Consider the following 22,717-nt stretch of genomic DNA (forward strand, 5'->3'; position numbering starts at 1 on the left):
CGTGTTAAGTATTCATGTAAGTGAGCCCACTCTGCCCACCACTGGTGTGATTGCCATCATTGTACCAGCAGGGAACCGAGACTTAGAGATGCCGAGAATTTGCCAAGAACCTTCGCTGGGATCCAGGTGTAACCCAGAAACCCCTGTTCCTTCCTGTCCACAGGCTGCCCCTCCCCTTGACCCCTAGAACCGTGGGGGCTCCTTGTGTGGCAACACACGAGTGACAGGGTCACGAGAGAGCTGAAGTGTCATAAAAGAACTCTGCCCTGAAGGTGTCCTGCTTCCCCCGCACGTTCCTGGGCCCCAGCCCAACGTGCTGACAGCCACCGCTGTCTCTAAAGCAGCCCCCGGTTAGGGGGACACACTCGTTCTCCCCTTGGCAAGCACATCCCTTCTCAGCACGTTCCCAGATTCCACCGCAGCTGCATTAGAAAATTGCTAAACGGAGCAAAGTAGGAATCTTACTACTTGAGAAAACTTTACTCTTTTTTTTCTTTCTTTTCTCTTTTTTTCTTTTCTTTTTTGTTTCTTTTCTTTTCTTTTTGTTTCTTTTCTTTTCTTTCTTTTCTTTTTTTTTTTTTTTTTTTTTTTTTTTTTTTTTGCCTGAAATCTAAATAAGGGTGCTGCTCCTGAGGATAATGTTTTCTGATGTAACAAATAGCTGGCTCCCGTAGGAAACTACATAATGCCTCTCCATACCACGCTGTCTGAACCCTTTGAGTTCTTTCTCCTGGAGAGCACAGGGTGCAGGAAGGACTGTAGGAGAAGTGTGGTGATTCCCATGGACCTCTGTCCTGGTGAAATATGCGTAACCTGGAACCCTACCCTCACCCCAACCCCCGCCTCAATTTTCTTATCTGTAAATCAGGAGATGGGTCTGGGTCAGGCTTTCTCAGCTTTGGCACTATTGACATTTCAGGTAGGATAATGCATTGTTGTGGGGCTGCGTCAGCCTGGTAAGGTGTTGGGCAGCATCCCTGGCCTCTACCTATCAGATGCCAGGAGCACATGCCCCCCTCCCCTCCACTTCGTTGTGACAACCAAAAATACCTTCAGACACTGTCAGATGTCGCCTGGGGAACAAAATCATCTCCCAGTTGGGAACCACTACCCAAGACGATTTCCGAGGGTCCCTCCAGCTCTCAAGTTCTCTGTTTAGAAGGTGACATAAAACACTAAGCAGAGCTCAATTTGGCTCGGTTGTTGAGAAGTAGGCCTCTATTCAAATCCCAGCTCTAGCATTTACATTTGAGCTTCTTCTAACTGGTCAAGTCACTTCACGTCTCCGAGCCTCAGTTTGCTTTTCTGCAAAAGGGGGACGACACAGTTCCGGTTTCATGGGGTTGTTTGGATGGTTCAGTGAGCAAGTGTGTGTAAAAACTTCTGGCACATAGTCTAGTGCCCAATAAATGGTGCTGTGATTGCTATGATTATGATTGAAAGTAAAGCAGACCATCTGCTTTCTCTAGACAGTCCCGTCTTGTGACCAAATTCACACAAATGCAAGGTAGCCAGCCAGCGGCAGTAACTGTGCAATGAGAGAAACTAACATACGTCTGGAACATCTACTGTGTGATAGGGCACCATGCTAGGCAGTTTCATACAAATTACCCTGCTAAATCAGGAGTTGAGATAGCCCTGAGAACTGATGGACATACCCACGCTGCTGTCAGACTGCCGATGCGCAGTGCCAGGATCTGGAACTATTAGGGTATGTAGTTTGTATTTTCATTAGCAGGAATGATTCCCTTTTGCCATTAAATTAAGATTATCGAGGGCCCCTGGGTGGCTCAGTCAGTTGAGCGTCTGGCTCTTGATTCCGGCTTAGTTCATGATCCCAGGGTCATGGATTGAGCCCCCCATGGGGCTCCTCGCTGAGCAGAGAGCCTGCTTCAGATTCTCTCTCTCTCTCACTCTCCCTCTTTGTCTCTCTCTCTCTCTCTCTCTCTCCCTCTCCGCCCCTCTCCCCAGCTCACTCTGTCTATATATAAAAATAAAAAATAAATAAAAATAAAAAACGTTATCCAGTCATCTGTTATCCATGATAAATGCCATATATGAGAAAGGAAGAAGTGGAAACGTGATGTTTAGCTGCATTTATTTGCTCGTCACGAGTTCATAGCTTCTCTTTGGTTCGGTTCTGCCCAAAGGGCAATTTACTTCCATTCATACAGAAAGAGACAAGGCAATAATATCTGTCCTTAAGGTTTTGATCACCTCTCCTCTCATTTCCTGTTCTCCGGAGACTGACAGCTGTCTGTTGCCTCCAAAGCTATTGTCTCCAGCAAGCCCGGATGGCTGAGAGCACGTCTCTGGTCTGGCCTGCCCCACAGAGAGGTTCTGCTTTTCAACAGAGGTGTCGATCTGTCGCTGGGTGCCAGAAAGAGTGGGCAGAGGAGGCTGGAAATGGGGCCAATGGAAGCTCTCCCTTTCTTTCTTCCTGGTCGGTCATCCCTCAGGTCTCCATTGCTCTAGGGTCCCGGCACTGTTTACCTGGCCTGTTCTTTTCCTTGTCTTTGCTGTTATCCACTTCCCCGCCCTGCACATCAACCTCAGGTTCAAGCTCAGATCCAGTCATGTTATGACATGCCTACCAAGTGCCCGTTTCTTTCCCATATTCTCTCATCTAGCCTTCCCAGGAACCCATTTTACAGATCTTACAGAGAAGAAGAGGGTACCCATCAAAGGCTACCACTAGTAATCGCTGGAAATGAGTTGGTGCATCCTTGCCAACTCTGTTCTAGAACCAGTTCCTGTGTCTAGCAGCAGCCGACCACAGTCCCAATGGGAAAAGCCTTTCCTTCCCGGGGATGGGGAAACACCACCTTTTGAGCCTCCATGCTACAGATGCTGTGGTTCCTGCAGGCAGTGCCTGGGGCTGCCCTTGACTGGAGCCAGAAGCAGGGCTGGCCCCGAGGATAATACCATCCCGGCCATAAACTCTACCTGAAGAACATTTACACCTCTGTCTGTGTCTTTTAGTCCTTGCCTCTTGACCTCAACATGAATTATCCTCCCCAACAACCCCTTCTCTTCCGCCTGGTGAACTCCTAGTCGTCTTCAAGAATCAGTTCCAAAAAAGTCACCTCTCCAATGACAGCTTCTCTGACATCTCCATTAGTCTCCGCTTCTGTGTGGCCTTAGCACCTGGCACGCTATTACAACAGGTAACCCCTCCACATCTTACTTTTCACGTTCGGTAATTCCTAGCACGTGGCCTTACTAAACAAAGATTTCTTAGATAAACGAATGGATGAACAGAAAAATAGGGGAAATCTTGAAGCAAATAAGGAACACAGTAATTGAAGTATTTATGTAGAAATGGGCCTGGGACTGGGGCGCCTGGGTGGCTCAGTCGGTTAAGCGGCCAACTTCGGCTCAGGTCATGATCTCACGGTTCGTGGGTTCGAGCCCCAGGTCAGGTTCTGTGCTGACAGCTTGGAGCCTGCTTCAGGTCTGTACCTCCCTCTCTCTCTTCCTCTCCCCCGCTCACACTCTGTGTCTCTCTTTCAAATATAAATAAACATTTAAAAAAAGAAGAAATGGGGTTGAAAATCTGCCATAGATCCTGGAAGTATAGCTTTTATTCCATGAAGGCCTGAGAATTTTGAGAGAGAGGCAGAGAGGGACCTATTTTCTTCCCACCTACCGGCTGATTTCCTTTAGTGCAGTGCTTCTCAAACTTTAATGTGCACACCAATCACCCAGGGATCTTGTCAAAATGCAGATTCTGAGTCCGTGGTTCTAGGGTGCGCCCCCCCCCCCCCAGTGAGCCTGAGTTGCCAGACCGCACTTTGGGGAACAGACTCTGATTTCTTCTGGGCCATGTCCTACCTCGTCTGAAGTTGCTGGCCTGTCGTTATGAGCCCCCAGCAGGGCCAGAACACCCTGGCATCCCTGTGCCAGCTTGGTAAAGCAGCTGTCTGCTGGTTTATTTATTCCCTCCGATTATCACCAGGGGAAGAGCATCCGGAGACATGCCACATCTTGTTTACAGCGAGCCTCAGAAAAGTTAAAAGTGCAAGTTTAAAAAAAAAAAAATTGCATCAGCAGCCCCTTAGAATCACACATATCAGGGAAAAAAATGGGCTAAAGGAAATTCATAAAATATTAAATGACACTGTGTCAAGACACAGATAGGGGCAGAACAGTAATTAAAGTAAACAGCACATCAAAACTCTGGCTAAAGCCGTTATTTAAATTGAAAGTAAATGTAGGAACTGATCATGTAGCCTTGTATAAATGTGTTCCAAGAGCCTTTTAAGAATATTAATGATTATGGAAGTATAATGGCTGAATATCAATGATCATTTTTACAGCAAGTGACAGCTCAGAGGGAGAAGAAAAGAATCCAGATCCTTCCGAGGATGCATGCTGGTTGGATCTTCCCAGCATATTGCGTCCCTCCAGGGGACAGAGGGAGGATGATTAAGGTGTCCTGAGCTTGTGATGCCGCTTCCCTGTAGGTTTGAGGGACGGGAGGCTATTCGGACAGGGTGCTTTGGCCATGACTGTGGTCCTCCTTTTTCTCATCCAAGATACAGGCTGAGCTCCTACTGTGTGCGTGTCCCCCTGGCCATTACAATCTCTAAAAGTACTTTCCCAGCGTGATTTAAAGTTTTGGGAAAGTTCAGCAGCCAAAAGCCAAAAGTGCCACTGTAGAGTATGGTAACTGACTTTTGCACAAAGGTGCTGGGAGTCACAGGTCTGAATGGTTAAGGTTGTGCTCGCCCCATGTGTCTCCAGATGCTCCCAGAGCCCTGGGTTCATTTCCTCACTGCTCACAGTGGGGTCCAACCCTCCTCCTTTGACATTGGATTTCACCAACAGTATCTGGGAATACAGGGCACAATGGTTGGGATCCAAAACGAAACACTTAAGTGCTGCTGTTGACTTTAGGGTTCAGCCTCATGCTAACTTCTGGTGTGCTTGGCTTTCTGATGAGATGAGGGGCTCCCCCTGCTGCCTTTTCTGCCCTGGAGCCTCCTCAGGTCACATCCCAAGATTCTTCTGAGCATTCTCTTTAGGCAAAACCTCCTGGTGGGAAGCACCCCAGCATTTGAAAGGCCACATTCCTCAAAGTGTCTCCTGTCCCCTTTCCTGCGTTCTCCCAAATGTCAGCCAAACCAGAAGCGACATCCTGGTTCTGGGCCAAGCTTCCCAGGCCAACTCCAGCCCAGGAATCAGAAGGACGTGCTCATTCTTCGTTATCGTTTTGTCTCTGGCTCTGGCCTTCTGGGGGCTTGGTGGTGCGTCAGATTGGCCATTGTCATGAGGCTGCTTAGGCCCAACTCGCTTAGTAGAAAACACAGTCTCATTCGACTGACCAGACAGCTCCAGAGTTCTGAGCCCAAGCTCAGCTAACTCTAAAGCATCACCTTGCTTTCCTTTGTGTGCTTGTATTTTCTCAGTGTGATCTCATGAAGAGGCGTCGTTCCTTGAGGATTTGGGCGTTCGCGCATCCCTGGGCTCAAGAGAACAACTTATTAAATCATTGTATTGTTAGAAACTATAAAATCATTTTCTTGTTAATAACAGTTTCACATCGATTACTGTATTACTCCAGCCATTACTTGTAAGGCTCCTTCCTAGATTTCCAGCTCTGATCTCCATTCCTGTAGTCCTGTAGGAGATCCTCAGTCTCCTAATGGAGCAGACTGTTGAGGCTTCAAGGCAGGGTGGCAAGGAGGTGAGATTAATGAGATCCCCCCACTCCTGGGGCTTCCCGGAAACCCACCACCAAGCCACTAGTGAGGCCCCTCTCTTTGTGATTTCTTTCACCTTCTGGCAGCCACTTCTTTCTCTCCTCCCTGCTGGGGGCTCAGTCCTCAGTTGCTTCCCTCAAAGACTTGCCTGCATCAAAGTAGTTACTGCTCCCAGCATCTTTCTTTCATAGGCCTTTTTGTTCCTTGCTTTTGATCTGGCATATGCTGGGGGGCCAGGCTTTTGTCTTTCAGCTTGTGAATAAATGGAAGCACTTAGGGATGCAGCGGCAGCCAGGCATGATGCATTTCTTGTTCTTCTCTGCCTGGGAGCTGGGGAGGTCAGGGAACTCAGGACCTCCCAGTGGCCTCCTTGAAGCCATCAGGTCTGATTAGCAAAGCATAGCCTGGGAGTCAGAAGACCTGAGTGCCAGTCGTGGTCTTTCCAGCAACAAGGTTTGTGAAGTTCAGCCAAGCCTGCTTCCTGTGCCCATTCACTCACCAGGCACAATGCAGGGCACTGGGTCTGCAGTGGTAATTAAGCCATGTCTTTGACCCCAAGAAGACTGCAGAAATGTGAGAAGTAGACCTCAGAATTCATACAAGCTGTGGTAGAGGTGACATCCGGCTGAGTCTGGAAGGAGAAGTCGGCACTGACCAGACGCCAACAATGGGCAAGGTGGGGTGGGCACGGAGACAGGGTCATGTGAGACACGAGCAAAGGCCGAGAGGCAAGCGAGACCATGATTTACTCAGAGAACTGCAGATTATCCGGTTTCGCTGGAGCAGGGTTAGGAGAGAAGCGGAAGATGGGGCCCAAGAGGTAGTAGGCAGGGGCCCAGACCCCACAGATGTTGCAGACCATGCAGAGAAGTTGGGAAATAGGAGCCATGGGGACAGATTTGTTTGTCAGTCAAGAATCCTCTCATGAAGGCAGTGACAAGGGTGGCTTAAAGGGAGGGAATCTGATGACAGAAAAACCAGTTAGGAAAGCGTGGGGTGGTCCCAGCCGGGGTTTTTGGTTTTTTTCTTTTTTTAGCTCTGCACCATCGACATCTTGAACTGCCAGCTCCTGGTTGTGGGGGCTGTCCTGTGCACTGTAAGATGTCCAGCAGCACCCTTGGCCTCCCCCCACTCGATGCCAGCAGCAACCACTCAGTCATGGCAATCAAAAATGTTCTCTCCTAATTTGTTTTGTGCCAAGACTAGAAATCTGCATCTAAACAAACTCCTGATCTGATATTTGAAGGTCATTCGTTTTGAAGCGCTGGAAATGAATGGAAGGCATAACTTCCACAAAGTCGTATGTGAATATTAAAGCAGTTATAATCTGTTTGAGTCAGACGCCCTCTCAAGACAAAATAGATGCCAGTGTATCAATTATAGGGGACTAGATACACATAGACAGGTTTCAGGATAAATGGATATCGCTTGTGATAAATAGTTGAGGTAATCAAGTTATAAGCCAAATACAGTTGGGTCATGTCTGCACAAAATAATCAATCTTGTCTTGGAAATGATAGCTTATAGCCTGTCGTGTGGACAGTGATCACACATGTCCATTTGGCTAGTCAGTCTATTCTTAATATGAATAAAAACTAGACTAGTTACAAATTTAAGAAAATGGCTCCAGGTGTTGCCAAATATCCCCAAGGATGAGCGATGAGAAGCGCTCACTTAAGCAAAGATGGCGAGATCCTGAACTAGGGTGTGAGCGTAGACACGTGAAGAAGGGCACGGACCGAAGGCATATTTCCTATCAGGCTGGGAGGGTGAATGATCAGATGTGGGGTGGGGGAAGGGCTGAGACCAGGATGGCTCCCAGGTTCTGAGCGGACATCTAGGGGGTGTAGATGGTGCACTGGGATGGTGGGAAGCAGAGGTTGACCCGACCTGGTGGAGGAGGTAATTAGGTAGTTTAGACTCCTCACTCTTGAGGGACTGTGGGTCCCCTGGGTGGAGGGATCCGGCAGGCAGCTGGTTCCACGGGGTTGAGCGTAAGAGCCAGGGTGTGGATGAGACGCAAATCTGAAAGTCTCTGTGGGTGATGAGACTACGCCCCCCCCCCCCGGAAGGGCATCCCAAGCAAGAAGGGGGCTGAGGACAGCACCCGGGGACGTCAACATTTAAGTGGCCAGGCAAAGGAAGGACAGTCAGGACAGGCCACTGAGAGGAAATGGTCAGAGAAGCTGATGGCAAATCGGAAAGAAGACAACAGCAGACTGTTTTCCGAGGAAAGGCGTCACAGAGCCAAATGTCATAGAAATGTCAAGGGAGGGAAGGGCCGAAAAGTGTCCGTTGGCTACCTCAGAGGATTGTTTTTGGAGCAGATGAGCTTTTGAATGCGAAAGACTTGGAAAGGTTAAAAGCACGAGACAAACCTGACATTCTATTAGTGATTATGAGGTTTCCCTCCATAACCAGGAGCTCTCTGCGCTTCTGGCCTCAGTGGTCGCCTATAAAATAGCAGGTGTGTGCCCGGTGGGGGGGGGGGGGGGGGCTGTACTTCTGGTTCTGCCCCCGCCCAGTGCCCACAGCAGGACCCAGGCCCACGCTCACCTGTGAGCTCCCTCGCCAGCCTGTCTTGGGTGCTCCCCACTGTCTGTGCAGCAAAACGCCAGGATGCTGGCTCCTGTCTGCCTCTCAGCTCCAGTGTTTACAAGGAGAGTCGCCAGACAGATTGAGGTGAGTCACTCCCTGACACAGCAAGAAGTGTGTGTCGCCCCACCGATTCCCTCCTGTGGCTCCGTGAGCACTCTGACCGTGGAGACCCGGCAGAACGGCCCACATTTTGACTTTCTGTCTCTCTTGCAGTATGTCCCTGAAGTGATGCTCACCAGACCTCACTTCCTTCTTCTCTCTTCTCTCTTTCTCTCTCTTCTCTCTTTCCTTATCCACGTACGACCTCCCTTCCCTGAAAGTTGGATTTGTTGTTGTTAAGCCCGAAGGAAGGAACTCTTGTGTTTCTCTGTCCATACTCTCTCCGGCTGTTCCGTTGTCAACACCGCCCTGACCCCCCATCATCTTCCGCCCCGCCTACAATTCAGGCAGGGCTCAGGTGAGAAGCAGGGAGACGGCCAATTTGTGTTTGCCAGCCCAGGGGGCGCAGCCATCGCCTTGGCCCAACGCAAGCCTGCAGGGATGCATGCCTGTTCCAAAGCCGCCCTGCTCCTTGTCTTTTCAGCAACCAGAGAACCCACTGCCCAGCCCACGCACCTGTCCTCCCACCCCCTCAGACTCTGAGTCCGGGCTCTGCCTTGAAGACAGACGGCACCCCTGGAATGCTGTGAGATGACGAAGCTAGGGCAGCAGTCTCAGCCCTGCCCTGTGGCGGATTGCCACAGGACGGGAAAGGGGCCCTGGAATCAGCACAGGGGGCAGGAGGGACTGGGGGCGCAGAATCTTTTGTCCCGGGGGTTGGGTTACGTGCTCGACAGATCTGCCCCCCTAAACCCTTCCTCATCCTCACTCCATTAGCAAGTACTCAGGGTTTCTTTGCCTCTGTTCCCCGCTCTCTATAAAGTCAACGTGGTCCAGGGCTTTGGGGATCCCACACTGGCATCGCTCAGCCTGGAAACTAATAACTGCGTACGGCAGGTGGCAAGCAACTTAACATCTATCATTTCAGCTCAGGTGAGCAAACACCACTGAGCTCCGTATGGACCAGGAAGGATGCTTAGCCCTGGGAATGAAACAGTCAATAAGACACATGCTGCCCCTCTAGGGGCCTACATTCTCGTGGGGAAAACACCTCCATGGGCACCTCATTTTAGTACGGGGGAAAGTGTGACGTACGGTGTCGACACGCACGGAATATGTTGGTGCATGTAACACCCCCATACCCATTCTGTAGAGGGAAAAACTGAGGCTTAGGGGCTTCCAGGGACTCACCCTAGGTTACATAGCTTTTCAGAGGTCCTCTGACCCTGCATGTCTGTGTTTGTTTCACCGGGGCTGGCTTCCCTGATACGATGACCACAGATTATCTACAGGTGGGGCCCTGCCCTGCAGCGTCATTACCCCACCACACCAGCCCCTGTGATTCTGCCCATCTTTGTGAGTCCAGCATGTCCAGTGTTGGACTGCCTCTGTCCTGCTGTCATGCAGGAGGTGCTGGGAGGCTCCCAGACAGCACTGTTCTGCTTCTTCCAGAGCTTCTGCCTTGAGGTCTGCAGGGGGAGTGCTCACACATGGGGTGGGCCTGCTCCAAGCTAATCTCTTCTTTCTGGGTCTCTTCATCACTGGACTTTGGGGACCCAAGGCTTCAGACCAGCCTTGTGCTGCCTGCAGATGTCTTCCCCTGGGTCTGTATCAGATTAGGCCCTCAGACACTGTCGTGCCCCCCCCGCTCCCACCCGCCCCCACCTGCCTTCAAAAGTCACAAGTTTGGCCCTTTGTCCTCATGCAGACGGTTAGTGTTTCAGTAGCAATTGTGGAAATGGATCGAGCTAAGTTAAATCTGATTTCCTTTGGGAGGAAAATCGAATTCTCCACTTTGTGAGGCAGACAGAGAGATTGGAAGGGGGAGGACCAGAAAAACACAGCTCACCCTAGGTGGAGTGGCCAGACACCCTGAGGGGCAGAGGGAAGGGCAATGCAGAGGGGCAACACCAGCCGGGCAGGGCTGGGTGCTCGCAGACACCTGGGCAGTTCTCAGCCTTTAGGCCTCCTGTCTTAACACGGAAGCCAGGTCCTCCAGATTTAGACTCGGCACCAAGCCAAGGGACTACTGTCCACTTACTTGTTTAAGATCTGTCAATTCTGTGGCCTTTCTTCCCAGGCTGAGGCCACTAAAGGGCAAAATGCCGTGTTTGCACTTAGCATTGCAGAACACTTTCTTAGGGGGGTGGGAGGCAAAAGAAGAAGAGGTAGGCTGACCTTCTGAGACTTGGCCTTGAGGCAGCGTGGGGGGCAGCTGCGAGCAGACCTGACATCCAGCCAGCTCTTACGTGGGAGCTGCCCCAGCAGCCTCCCCTTCCAAATGCAGTCATTTCACATCCGCGTATTGAGTCGTTTCTACCCATCGAGCTCTGTGCTGGGCACTGGGAGCTCAGAACTAAGTCTCTGTGTTTGAGAAGCTCTCATTCTGGGGGAAGATGGGCTTGTCTAAATGAGCCACCATAGACTATGCTGAGGTCTCTGTTAGGGGGGGTGTCCCAGAGGGTAAGGCATCTTGGAGAAGGAGGCAGTTGACTGCCCCGTGTGAGTGAGTGTGAAATAAGACTTTTCAAGAGCAGGGGCGTCTGAGCCAGGCTTTGAAGGATGAGTAGGGTTTTTCCAGGAGGAGAGTGGAAAGGGTATCCATCCCTAGCACAGGAATAGCATAAACAAAGGCATGGAGACACAGAACGCATGGCAAGTCCAGAAGTGGCGGGTAGTCGGATACCAAGTTTTGTTGGAAGAAGGGAAATGGAAGAAGGGGTAGGGGAAGAGGCTGGAGAGGTGGACTGGAGCCACTCGTACAGAGGCATCCTGAGAAGTTTGGACTGCTCCATGAGGCCAGATTTGTCCTCAGAGAACTCCTAAAGGAAGCACAAGGAAACTTCTAAGGAAAATTCTAGAAAACGTATCAGAGATCTTTCATAGATAAATGGATCCCCCGGAATCACTGAATGTCAGAGCTTTAAGAATTTAAGAGAGTCTCCATCTGTGGTTGTCAAACGGGGTTCAGTGGAGCCCAAGGGTTCCAAGAAGGGCCTTAGGGACCCCCTCTGGTAGGCAGACATCATAAGACAGGCCTTTGATTCCTGAATCAGCTACTGTCCACTTTTGAGAGATTACCCTCAAACCCTCACCTCTCTGAACCTCAGTCTTCTCATCTGTAAGACAGGAATGAAAACACCTACGACCACCACTTAGCACACGGCCTGACACACAAAACAAAGGCACGGGGAATCATTATCAAATGCATGACTAATTGACAGGTTGAGCTGTGAGGAAAAATGCAGGAAGGTTGTTATTGTGGTTATTCAGAATCTAGTAAGAACCCCGGGCACATAAGCAGGTGTTGGTCCTGCTTTCCAAGCTCAGCATTCAGAAGCTGTCTCCCGATTCCACTGGAATTGAAGAGGCGAAAGGCCTCAAGAAGGAAGGCGGCTAAAACATACACCTGGATTCAATCTTGGCCTGACATTTCTAGTGAACAGCTGAAGAGACCTCTCCATCCCTCGGGGAGAGAAAGGTTTTGCTCCAGCTGGAGATTCAGAGAGCCCACCCACCTCATCGACAGCCCCTCCCAGATCCTGCCTGGATCTTTGGAGAGGGCTGATAGGGAGTGACATGGCTCAGAACCTCCAGGGTGTCCATCTGCTAGCTCATTCACTCCGCATCTTGTCCATAAGAGGAATCAGCTATGACAGGATGTCTGCCTGTGCATGTGCATGTGTGTGAACCGGGCGAGGGGCCTGTCTTGCGATGATTTTAGTGTATCGCAGCACAAGTGTCTAAGGTACGGAGGGAACGAACCAATCTCAAGGAGACAGAAACAGAGAATCTCACATAGAAACCGGTCTTCCCCTTGCCGTGGCCAAACAAAACCCTCCAAGGGGTGCAGTAGGGGTGACCTTCTTCCCCTCGCTCCCTCCTAGGTCATCTCCAGGGCCAGTCAGGGTAGGGCATGGTGTCTGTCTCAATCCTCAGCAAGGGTCTTGGCTTTGACAAAGAGCCAGGCAGGACACAAAGGCTTAAAAGGGCGCATCAGCATTTCTGTTCCAGCACGCGTGGCCACGAGTCTGCCTCCACCTCCTGCACTCATCATGGAGCTTCAGCAATCAGACCTGTCGTATTTTTTGCAACTGTGTTCTAGAATAGAAGAAGATTCCCAGGGACCCTAGAGGGGGAGACAACAATGATGGTCTTTACCATCTCTTAAAGTATTCTGAGTGTCTTTTTGGTCATTTGGTTTGCTTCCCAAGTTCCCAGTCCCAGCAAGCATTTGTGCTGATTGATGCCTTTCTTCCTGCTTCCCTTCCCCCGCCCCTCCCTTTCTCGTATCGTGTCATTTCGTTATGTAATCGAGCACAAACTAACTGAGCACCTACTATGTGATCAGGTGCTGGTCTAGGAAGTGAGGATGCAAACAAATAAGACACACTCACTACTCTCAACAGACTCTAGATAATATTCTGTCTGCTTCGGTTGCTCTCCGAGGACCTTTATTTTAAAACCACGGAAGAGAAGCATCCAGGAAATGCTTCGCCATGAGACGGAGGTACATGCCAGTCCCCGAGCATTGTGAGTCAGGGGGCCGGGGAGAATCGGTTTTAGAAAATTGTTACTTCTTTATACCAGAGTGGGACAAAATAGAGGATACCCTTCTTTGATTAATGATTTCTAGCTCCTTCTCTGTAGCCCCCACTGGACCAGTGCTCTCTGGTTCAGCCCAGTTTCCTTTGCCTTCCATTCCATTCCACAGATACAGCCGAGCCCTCTAAATGGGAAGGCTACAGGAGGTTTCAGTGGGGAAGTCCAGCCGTGTTCAGCGGCACCACCGTGCCACAACCAGCATCACAGGCTCTGAGCCGGATGCCTGGGACAGAGATGACAAAACCACAGTCCCTGCCCATGAGGACATCAGTCAAATGGAGGAGTCCTCCATTTGCCAAATACTGCAATACCATATTCCATGTGCAGCCATAGCAAGCTATAAGAGTACCCCCACCATCACCCCTCCTTCGGTGCTCAGACTTCCCCATCAGACCCTTTGGTTCATGTCCCCAACTTCTCCCAACGTAAACTTCAGTCTCCAATCCTGTCGTCATCTTCTTAAGGAGCACAGCACGCTCCCTCTCTGTTGCCAGAGGAGCACCTATCGTGTGCCATGACGCATGCATCGTGATGGATGCCTGGCGTGCATTATTTATTCCCCAGAATTCCTCAAGGCAGGTGCTATCACCCCTCATTTTGCAGACGAGGAAGGTGAGGCAGAGCATAGTCAGTGACACCCTCATGGTCCAAGTTCCAGAATGTGAGACAAAGTCTGTCTGGACTCCATGTTTCTTTCCAAAGTACCATGTTGCTCCTCATTCCGTCAGCCCCAGAAAGCACTTGGGCTTCCTGCCAAAGTTGTTCTTTCACCGCCCCTCTCTTACCGGCTCATTTTGTGTCCCGTTAGCTTCTTCCTTAGGAATCCCATCTCTCTCTCCTCTATGAGGCATGGGAAGTGGCCCCTCTCCCAGGACTGCTTCCAGCCTCTGCCCTTCTCATGTGTCAGACCAAATGCCCCAACACTTCTCTGCCCTCTCCCAGCTGCTACCTCTTGCTTGGTCCCCTCTCTGTCTCCCTGCATTTTCCCAAGCATCTCCCTCAGCCCCTGCCCTCCAGCAGCATCATCAACCCCAGCCACCAGCCAGCCCCTTCCTCTCCGATTCAGGAGAGGAAGCGTGCCTGGGCTGGCTGGTGGCCGGGGCGTGTCCTGGCACACTTATTAATAGCCCCCGTTCACCCCCCAAAGTGTCTCTGCTTGCATGATCAATGTCTTCACCCAGGCTGGACAGGAGAGGGAACGTGAATTTAAGCCCCTTGGATCTAAATTGAAAATACTTTTCAGTTTGTCCCCACATTTTACCCATCTAATGTTCTTATTTCCTTTTATGCATCCTGTAATCTAGCATATTTCCCTGAGCCCTGATTTTTAGCTACTGTGGCAACACCCTTCTTGGGGAGCATTTGGGGCCTCACTGGCACGTAGAACTCTGTCTCGCCAGAGAGCCAGGCATCTTGCCCCATCTTGCTGGCATGCCCCCTTCTGCACGCAAGCAGCACTGTGCTGGTTGGTGGAAGAGGCAAAGACCCCAGAGTCACGCGGAGTTTAGATTCATCCCCTCAGCAAATATTCCCTGGACACCTAGTATGTGCCTGGTATCGGGCATCTCCTATTCTAAGCACTGGGGGCACAGTCGTGGCCAAAACAGATAGAGCCCTGGCCTCAATGAGCTGACATTCTAGCAGGAGGGGAGAGACACTCCACAAATCAGTATATGATGTCAGGTAATGGTGAGTTCAAGAGAGAAAAATAAGGCAAAGTAAAAGAGATGGCAGGCATGAAAAAAAAAAAATAGCAAGGACCAAGATCCTGAGGCAAGAGCCTGCTTGGTGTATTTGAGAAAAAACAAGGAGGTTCGTTTAGCCAAAGCAGAGTAAGTAAAGGGAAGATGTACGAGCTGAGATCAGAGAGGGAAGGGGCCCGATCCTGACCCTGGATCCCTGAAGCGTTTAAACAGAGGAGCCACAGGGTTCTGTTTACCCCGTGCAAGGCTAGCTCCGGACCCTGGGCCCAGAAGACTATAGGACAAGAATAGAAGCGGGTCACCTCTTAGGAGTTTACGCTCTCTTCCAGGTGCAAGATGCTGCTGCCTGGGATCGGGGTGGCAACATCAGGGATGGTGGGAAATAGTCATTTTCTGGATAAAAGATTGAATGCAAAGTGTTAAGGAAAGGGAGACAGCAAGGGTGACCTCTAAGGTTGTAGCTGAGCAAGAGGAAGAACAGAGTTGCCATCTAATGAGATAGGGATCAGGCAGGGGGCAAGGGGGTAGGCTGGGATGCAGGAGTCAGTTTTGGCTGGCTTACATTTTAGATGCCCATAAGACATCCAGATGGACATGTCAAGCAAGGAGAGAGTCTTCGGCATGTGGATGCTGCTGAAAGCTATAGAACTGAATGAGATAATAATCGAGTGAATGTGGACAGCCCAGAGAAGCTCTGAGGCCCTCCAAAATTGGGGAATAATAGAGGTGGAGAAGAACCAATGCTCCCACCATGAGATAGGAGTGGACCCAAAAGAAATCGCTGTCCGAGAAAAGAGACTGCTCTCCCAGAGGCTGAAAAAAGAGAGCATTCAAATGGGAAGAGCTGATCAACCACGTCAACCAAGAGTTGACCATTGGATTTGGCAGTAACCTTGAAAGGAACTGTCTCCGTGGAGTGCTGGGAGCAAAATCTGAGTGAGTGGGTTCAAGAGAAAATGGATGAAGGGGAATTGGAGGCAGGGAGAGACAGCTCTTTTGAATTCTATAAAAGAGAACACAGAAAACGAGCTGTAGCAGGAGGGAAACCAGGGTCAAGGGAGGTGTCTTCGCTTTTAAAACTTAGAGATATAACAGCATTTTTGTAAGAAGATGATTAAATAGAGAACGGGGAAATGATGGTGCTGGAGGGAAAGGGGACAAATATTTGGATCAGTCTCCTTGGCTGTGTTTCGGCACCAAAGAGGAGGGTTTGACCTCAGGGGTGGAAAGACTGAGCGATGCCCCTCTAGTATCACACCAGTGGGGGGTGCCTGGCCAAGGTGGTGTTCCCAGAGCCCCTGGTGAACTTGGCAAATCACTTATTGTCCAATTATCAGATTCCGTGTTTTAAGTATTAGCTCACCATGCCCACCTGAGATGATCCTTGGGCACAGTAAATAAAATATGTGGAGAGCACAGTGCTTCTCCCATTGTAGGGGCCCAGTAAAAGCTACCCTTCCTCCCATGATTTGCCCTCCAGGGTTTCTCTGGGGACCTCTGAGTCATCTTGAGAATCCTGGTTGGTCCTTCCGGCTTAGAGACCAGTGGAGCTGAAGCAGGAGCAGCCACGAGCGGTAGCTCTTCCCAAACACCTCTTCACCACATTTCCCTCAGACACTTAGCTGTGAGTTTGAGGAGTTATTTTTCTATGGCTATTTTTCACTGCCATGCAGCATCTTGGAGCTGGGTTCTGTAACCCGCCCCCTGCTTGCTGCTAGGATCTTCAAAGAGCTACTGCCCACTGAGTGGAGCCCAGCCAGGGCCCCCTGCCCTCCCCCAGGGCCACTGTGCAGGACAGCTAGATGTCTGGCTGCACTTCCAGGGGAGCCCAGCCTGCCCGAGCCTGGGACAGAGGCCAGAAACACAGAGGCGGGAGGTGGAAGTCTCCCTCCTGACACCAGGCAGCCATGATGGAAGAGAGTCCCAGACCCAGCATGCCCCCCATCTCTAGCCTAAGCTCTGCACTGCTCCCTTGCCCGGGCAGGGGATCCAATGAATCCTTAACCCAGGAAGACTGGGCTCTTGTCATGAGGAAAGGGTCATTTTAACTCCCATCCACGAACTTCCCAAGGAAGAAATTTAAAGTTCTGTCAAAACAGGTTAGCATATTGGCAATCACGGCTCACTACCATCTGTACTTGTTCCGTTTGTGGCGTTATGACGGTTACCCACATTAATTATTTCGCTGCTGAAGTCCCTTCTAATTTCTGAACACTGTTATTTCTAAGAAAGATGGATATTAAATATGCCACACATCAGCACAGAGTGGCATTACAGCATGCTATTAAGTTCAGATGCTGAAGCTCTGGCAGAAGATAACTTTGCTATTTGTAATCACAATAAAGTGTTTTATATTGTGGCTCAAAATGAAGAACACCATTGATGGAAACTGATTTTCAAGTTGCACAGTGACCCTGAAGTCACCAAGAGAGGCAGACACCCTAGGCTGGGGTGGGTGGGCAACCCAAGGACAGAGATGAGTGGGGACGGGGGACAAGGTGTGCTTGAACCGTGATTCCCAAGCCTGACCATACCCACCGCAGACCTACCTGGGGCCCAGGTTCCAGAGAGAGCTCCCAGAGATTCCAGTTCAGTAGGTCGAGGAGGAGGTGTGACCAACTGTTAGAACATTCTGTCACTCCCGGTTCCCATAGCTTCTTGAGTCGGTATAAGAGAATTTACAGCAGGGTGAAGAACGGTGGTACTCCAGAAAACAATGACCACTTTCAAAGTGCAGATTACAAACTGCATTCGCACATCCACTGTTTCTCTGGACATCTTGACAGTCTTGGCAGGGAACCTTTATTATTATCATTACCAGGACAAAACAAGACATGTGGTCCTCCTCCTAACTCCCAACCCCACTCCACCCCACAAAAGATACCAGTTGGTTAAACAACTAAAACACCAAGAAGGTGGTCTTGAAGGTGATGTCCGACATGAGGACCCACGGTAAGCAAAGAAAGCCATTTGTTTAAAAGCAACATTTGAGACTCCCATCTGACTGGACTTCGGTAGGATTAAATGCTTCTTCTTCAAGATCCCTTCCTGCTCAAGCATGTGTCTATCCTCTCACTTGTTCATTCATTTATCAGAAATGTACTGCACACCTACAATGTCAGCCCTGGGCCAACAGAAGGGAATGAAACAGACACAGCCTTGCTTTCCAAGGGAGACGGACAGAACCAGAGTAGACAAATAAGTCGTGAGCACAAGTTGAGCAAAGGGAGCAAAACAGATACTGATGGAGAAATTAACAGGTAAATCCCATTTAGATGGAGTCCAGGATAAAGTAAAAATCAGCTGATATGAATCAGCTTTCTCAGCTGGTGCCCTCCCTGATCACCGAATTAATCCCCCACAAAGGCAAGCTAGCAAATAACTTTGCCTGACTTGGCTATTTCTTAGATCAATTGGCTTCCTATGTCTGCTGGGAAGACAGCTCCCCCTGGTGGTCGGAGGCCTAAGTTGTTCCATGCTACAGTGCTGTATAGGAATGAATGTCCTGTGCTTTGGTCCACAGCCTAGAGATCTGGAAAAGCAGGAGCTAGCCTGTTCCCCTGGGGTGGAGCCAATCTTGAACCACCTTAAACTTCCTTTATTCCTGAGTTTGAATCCCATCCTCAATATCGCGATTTGCGGACAAAGTGACTTAAATTTTCAGAGCCCCCAGTTCCCCACCTATAAAAAGGAGGGTGATAGCACCAATGAGATGTTGATATAAGGATTAAATAAGATAATGAAATGACGCCTCGGTCCACGTGTGGCACCTAGCAGGTCCTCCAAGGATGTCAGCTGCTTTGTTCTTCCCAGCTGAAGATTTTCCAAATCTCTTTCAGCTCCTTCCCTTCCCCTCTTCTCTCCCTACCTCTTATTCCTAAATTCTCATCCTGTCGTTCCTTTTCTCCTTCCTAGCCCCCTCCCCTGTGTTCTTCCTTCTCTCCCTCCTGTCTCCTTCCCTCTCTCCATCTCCTTTCCTCTGCTTTTTTCCCATCACCTCCCATCCCTGCCCTCACTTCCCTACCCACCTCTTTTTACCCCACCCCACACCCCACAGCACATCTTCCACACTTCTCACGTCCGACCTCTTGCCAAAACACCTAAGAACTAACTCCGGGCCTTATTGAGGTTCTGTCCGAAGATAAATGCATCCTGTGCTAAGTCAGGGAGGAGCCATTTTTCTGTTAGTCAATAACACCGCAGATTGCTCTTGTGTTCTTCAAATGGGCACCAAGAGCTTTCCTACACACTTCACGCTGCAACACTAGTCCCTCTGCCACGGTGTTCAGCTTCGATGAGGTCCGAACACGCTCTGTATTCCCTGCCACTCTTTGAAAGGCTCTCTGATGGCCACTGCTCTGGCTTACTCCGTCTCCCCTCCCTGTGCCTGATGACTCTACCCCTTTTTCTCACCTCATCTTGTTTCTCTCTTTTACACCATTTCGCGGGCTCCCTGTCCCTTTCCTCTTGCTTTTTATTGACAGAATGGCCCATGTTCCCCTATATTCCCAAACTGCATTTCCTCAAGCAGCTTGCGATATCTCTTCCCTGTCACTGTAAAAGCTTTTTCATCTCCATTTGGAGCCATTTGCCCCGATCATTTCTCTCTTTGGGATCATACTGATGAGCCCATGTGGTCTTTAGCTGTCAACAATTCCCAGGAAAGGAGAGCACTTACTTAAAACTTGTATTTTAACTTGGGGCCCCATCAGGGGCTGGCCAGTGCAGGAGGCGAGCCTATCAACTTGCCCGAACTGGCCCAATGCGCACCGAGACCTTTGGGAAGGAAACTGAAAAACACAGAATAGTTGAGTTTCTGTCCAAGATGGATGGCCGGAGTAGGGTAAGCAAAGATAGCTTTTCTCAAGTGATCCTTTCTCGGCACAGTTTTCTTTAAGGAAGAAGGAAGCAGAGTTATCAGACGACAAAACAGGAACTCCATCAGTTGTCTGGACATTTTTCCTAGGGCAGAAGAGCAGTAGGCTTGCACAAGAAGCCAACTGTTAGGAATGTAGGGATCCCAGCAACGCAGTCCCACAGAAAGGTAGTATTTGAATTTAGAATTAAAAACAAAAATGTTGGGGGCACCTGGGTGGCTCAGTCAGTTGAGCATCCGACTTCAGCTCAGGTCAGGATCTCGCAGTTTGTGAGTTCGAGCCCTACATCGGGCTCTGTGCTGACAGCTCAGAGCCTGGAACCTGTTTCAGATTCTGTGTCTCCCTCTATCTGCCCCTTCCCCGCTCCTGCTCTGTCTCTGTCTCTCAAAAATGAATAAACATTAAAAAAAAAGTTTAAAAACAAAAAAAATTTAAGTCCACCTCCTCATCTTGTGGCTTGAGGCTTAGGGGAGGGGAGGGGTTTCATGCAAATGAAACCCTGTTAATTATCCAGAAGGCCTCTTTCCTCTACAGCAGGATGTGGTACAGGTACCTTCTGACACCTTGGGCAGCTCAGGGACATCTCACCATCTAGTTTGGGTCCCCTCAAAGCAGATTCTAGAACAAGGATTCAAATGCACGCAGGGGCGCCTGGGTGGCTCAGTCAGTTAAGCGTCTGACTTCGGCTCTCAGGTCATGATCTCACGGTTCGTGGGTTGGAGCCCCGTGTTGGGCTCTGTGCTGACAGCTCAGAGCCTGGAGCCTGCCTTGGCTTCTGGGTCTCTCTCTCTCTCTCTCTCTCTCTCTGTGTGTCCCTCCCCCGCTCACAGTCATTCTCTCTCTCTCAAAAATAAATGAATACTCATTAAGAAAAATGCACGTAATTTGTTTGGGGAGTGATCCCAGGAAGCACGGATGGGGCTGGTGAGCAAGAAAGGGAAGGAAAGGAGCCAGTGGAGGGCTCTTTGTCAAGTCAGACACCGCGGCGTGCAGTTGTGTTTAGTCCCTCCAGGCGGCTCTGGGGCCCGACCTTCTCCCCCACTGAGAAGCAAGGAAATTGGACTGTTTATCCCCACAACCCCCTTATCGATCCATCATTTGTTGAGGGCTGCCTCCAGGGCAATAACTGGCCAGCACCTCCTGCTTGCCTTCTACATGGACTGTGCATGTTTCCACAGCTAGGAATTGTGCTCCCCTCTGCCAGCCCCCTGCAGGGGCCCAGGTGTTCATACAGGTGGCTTCTGCCTGTAGAGCTGAGCGTGAAGGGGAGGTGAGCTGCACTCCAGTAACATCGGTGCTCGGCCAGTACCCCACGCCCCCTCGTGCTTGTGCTCTAGGGCAGAGGGGCAGCAAGGTTGTTCTTATTATAAAGGGCCAGAGAGCCAATGTTTTCGGCTTTGCAACCAGAGGTCTCCGTTGCAGCTACAACACCTTTGAACCACACAGGTTCAAACCATGCAGGTCTACTTGTGCCCAGATTTTTTTCTGTAAAGGAGCGCAGCGCGGTGGACGTATTTTCTCTTCCTTGTGACTTTCTTCGTGACGTTTTCTCTTTTCTAGCTTCCCTTATCGTAAGAACACGGTATGCAGTAGATACGACGTACAAAATCTGTGCGAATCCAGTTTATGCTGTCGGCAAGGCATCTGGTCCACAGTAGGTTATTAGTAGTCAAGTTTGGGGAGGGTCAAAAGGTAGACGTGGGGTTTTGACTACACAGTAGGGGGCGACACCCCGGAACCTACTGCTGTTCCGAGGTCGAGGGTACTCAATTCTGCCCCTGTAGGAAGGGAGTAAGAGGCAGGTAAGGGAAGACTGCAGGACTGTGGGGAAATGGTGGCTGGCTGCTTGGCAGGGCTGCGGCTGTGCGGGGGAAGGCCTCCCTAAATGGTGCACCCTGGACCCCTCCCTTCCCTCACTCTCATCCCTGCCTGACAGTGTGAAAAAGTGTGTCAGCCACACCCACTGTGTACAGAAGCGGGTACGGCTGTGTTCCAGTGAAACTTCGCTGACAAAAGAGGCAGGCGGCTGTATTCGGCTCCCAGGCCATGGTTGGCCCTCCCCTGCTCTAGCCGGACTGGCCTCTAAGGTCCTCAGAGATGCCATACGTCCTCCTGCCTGCCCTGTCCACGTGCTGCTCCCTGCCCCGCTCACCACCTCAGCTCCAGGAAGCCTCCCCCATGCCCTTGGCCAGAGGGATCCTCCTATCTGCCCCCCAGTGGGCCCACACACTCCATACTGTCCTTCAGAACACTTCTCACGCTGGTAATCGCATAATGAATTGTGTAATTGGTCGTCTAATGTCTGTCTCCCTCCCCAGAACGTAAGCCCCGTCAGTTCCCAAGGCCTGTTAAGTCTACTTCCTCACCCATCTGGAGCATCTCTCACCCAGGCCTCGGCAACAGTTCCTGGCTGACTCCTGGACGTGCCACTCCTCTGCTCAAAAGCACCCGGTGCTCCCCTGGGCCTTGTGAGAGCATCCAAACTTATAAGCAGCCCTCATGCCTCTGCCAACCTCAGCCAACTCCCCTGGCTTCCTCCATGCTGGTCTACCAGTTGTCCCTGACTTCCTCCATGAGAATGCCCCCCTTTCTGCGCTCCCCAGCATCAGTGCAGGCGCTGGGCTTCCCTGAGAGACCCTTCCTTTGTCCTCTCCCAGAGCCTCGGTTAGCTGCCCGCACCTCCACGGCCTTCTGCGCTGACCCGATCTCGTGGTTCTTACACCACATTGCAAATGACTGTTTATCTGACTGTCCTCCTTATTGGACTCTGAACTCCCCGAGGCCAGGAGCCAAGAACCTAGCCCCCAGCACCCAACACCCAGCACGTCACACCGTGCCAGAGCTTAGGAGGCACTCAGTGTCCGGTGAATGACCAAAAACCCTTGGAACAGCTAAACTGTGGTTTCTTTCCAGATGACTGGCAGGGGCACTTGGGGGACCTCTGGACCACCTATTAGTTTGTGGGAGGAGCAAGGATGGACAGAGGGGGCCTGGGCTGAAAAACAGTGCTGTCTCCACCTGCTTCTTTTCTCTACTGTTTTGTGTGGGGTTTTTTGGCAGCTTTTTGGTTGTCACCAACCTCAGAAAGCCATGGTCCTGAACTTGAGGACCTCCCGCTGCCTTCTTCTCC

General features: G+C 50.5%; 1 protein-coding gene and 1 long non-coding RNA gene across 2 annotated transcripts in view; both read left to right on the plus strand.

The window, feature by feature from the left end:
- Positions 1 to 22,717, plus strand: part of KIRREL3 (kirre like nephrin family adhesion molecule 3) — a 493,013-nt gene that overhangs the window by 195,446 nt on the left and 274,850 nt on the right. The window lies entirely within an intron of this gene.
- Positions 17,027 to 21,862, plus strand: LOC125939050 (uncharacterized). Its single transcript, XR_007462920.1, has 3 exons — positions 17,027 to 17,970; positions 21,148 to 21,241; positions 21,524 to 21,862. It is a non-coding gene; the product is annotated as an uncharacterized LOC125939050 (long non-coding RNA).

The sequence above is a fragment of the Panthera uncia genome, chromosome D1 (assembly GCF_023721935.1).
Source record: "Panthera uncia isolate 11264 chromosome D1, Puncia_PCG_1.0, whole genome shotgun sequence".
Lineage (NCBI taxonomy): Eukaryota > Metazoa > Chordata > Mammalia > Carnivora > Felidae > Panthera > Panthera uncia.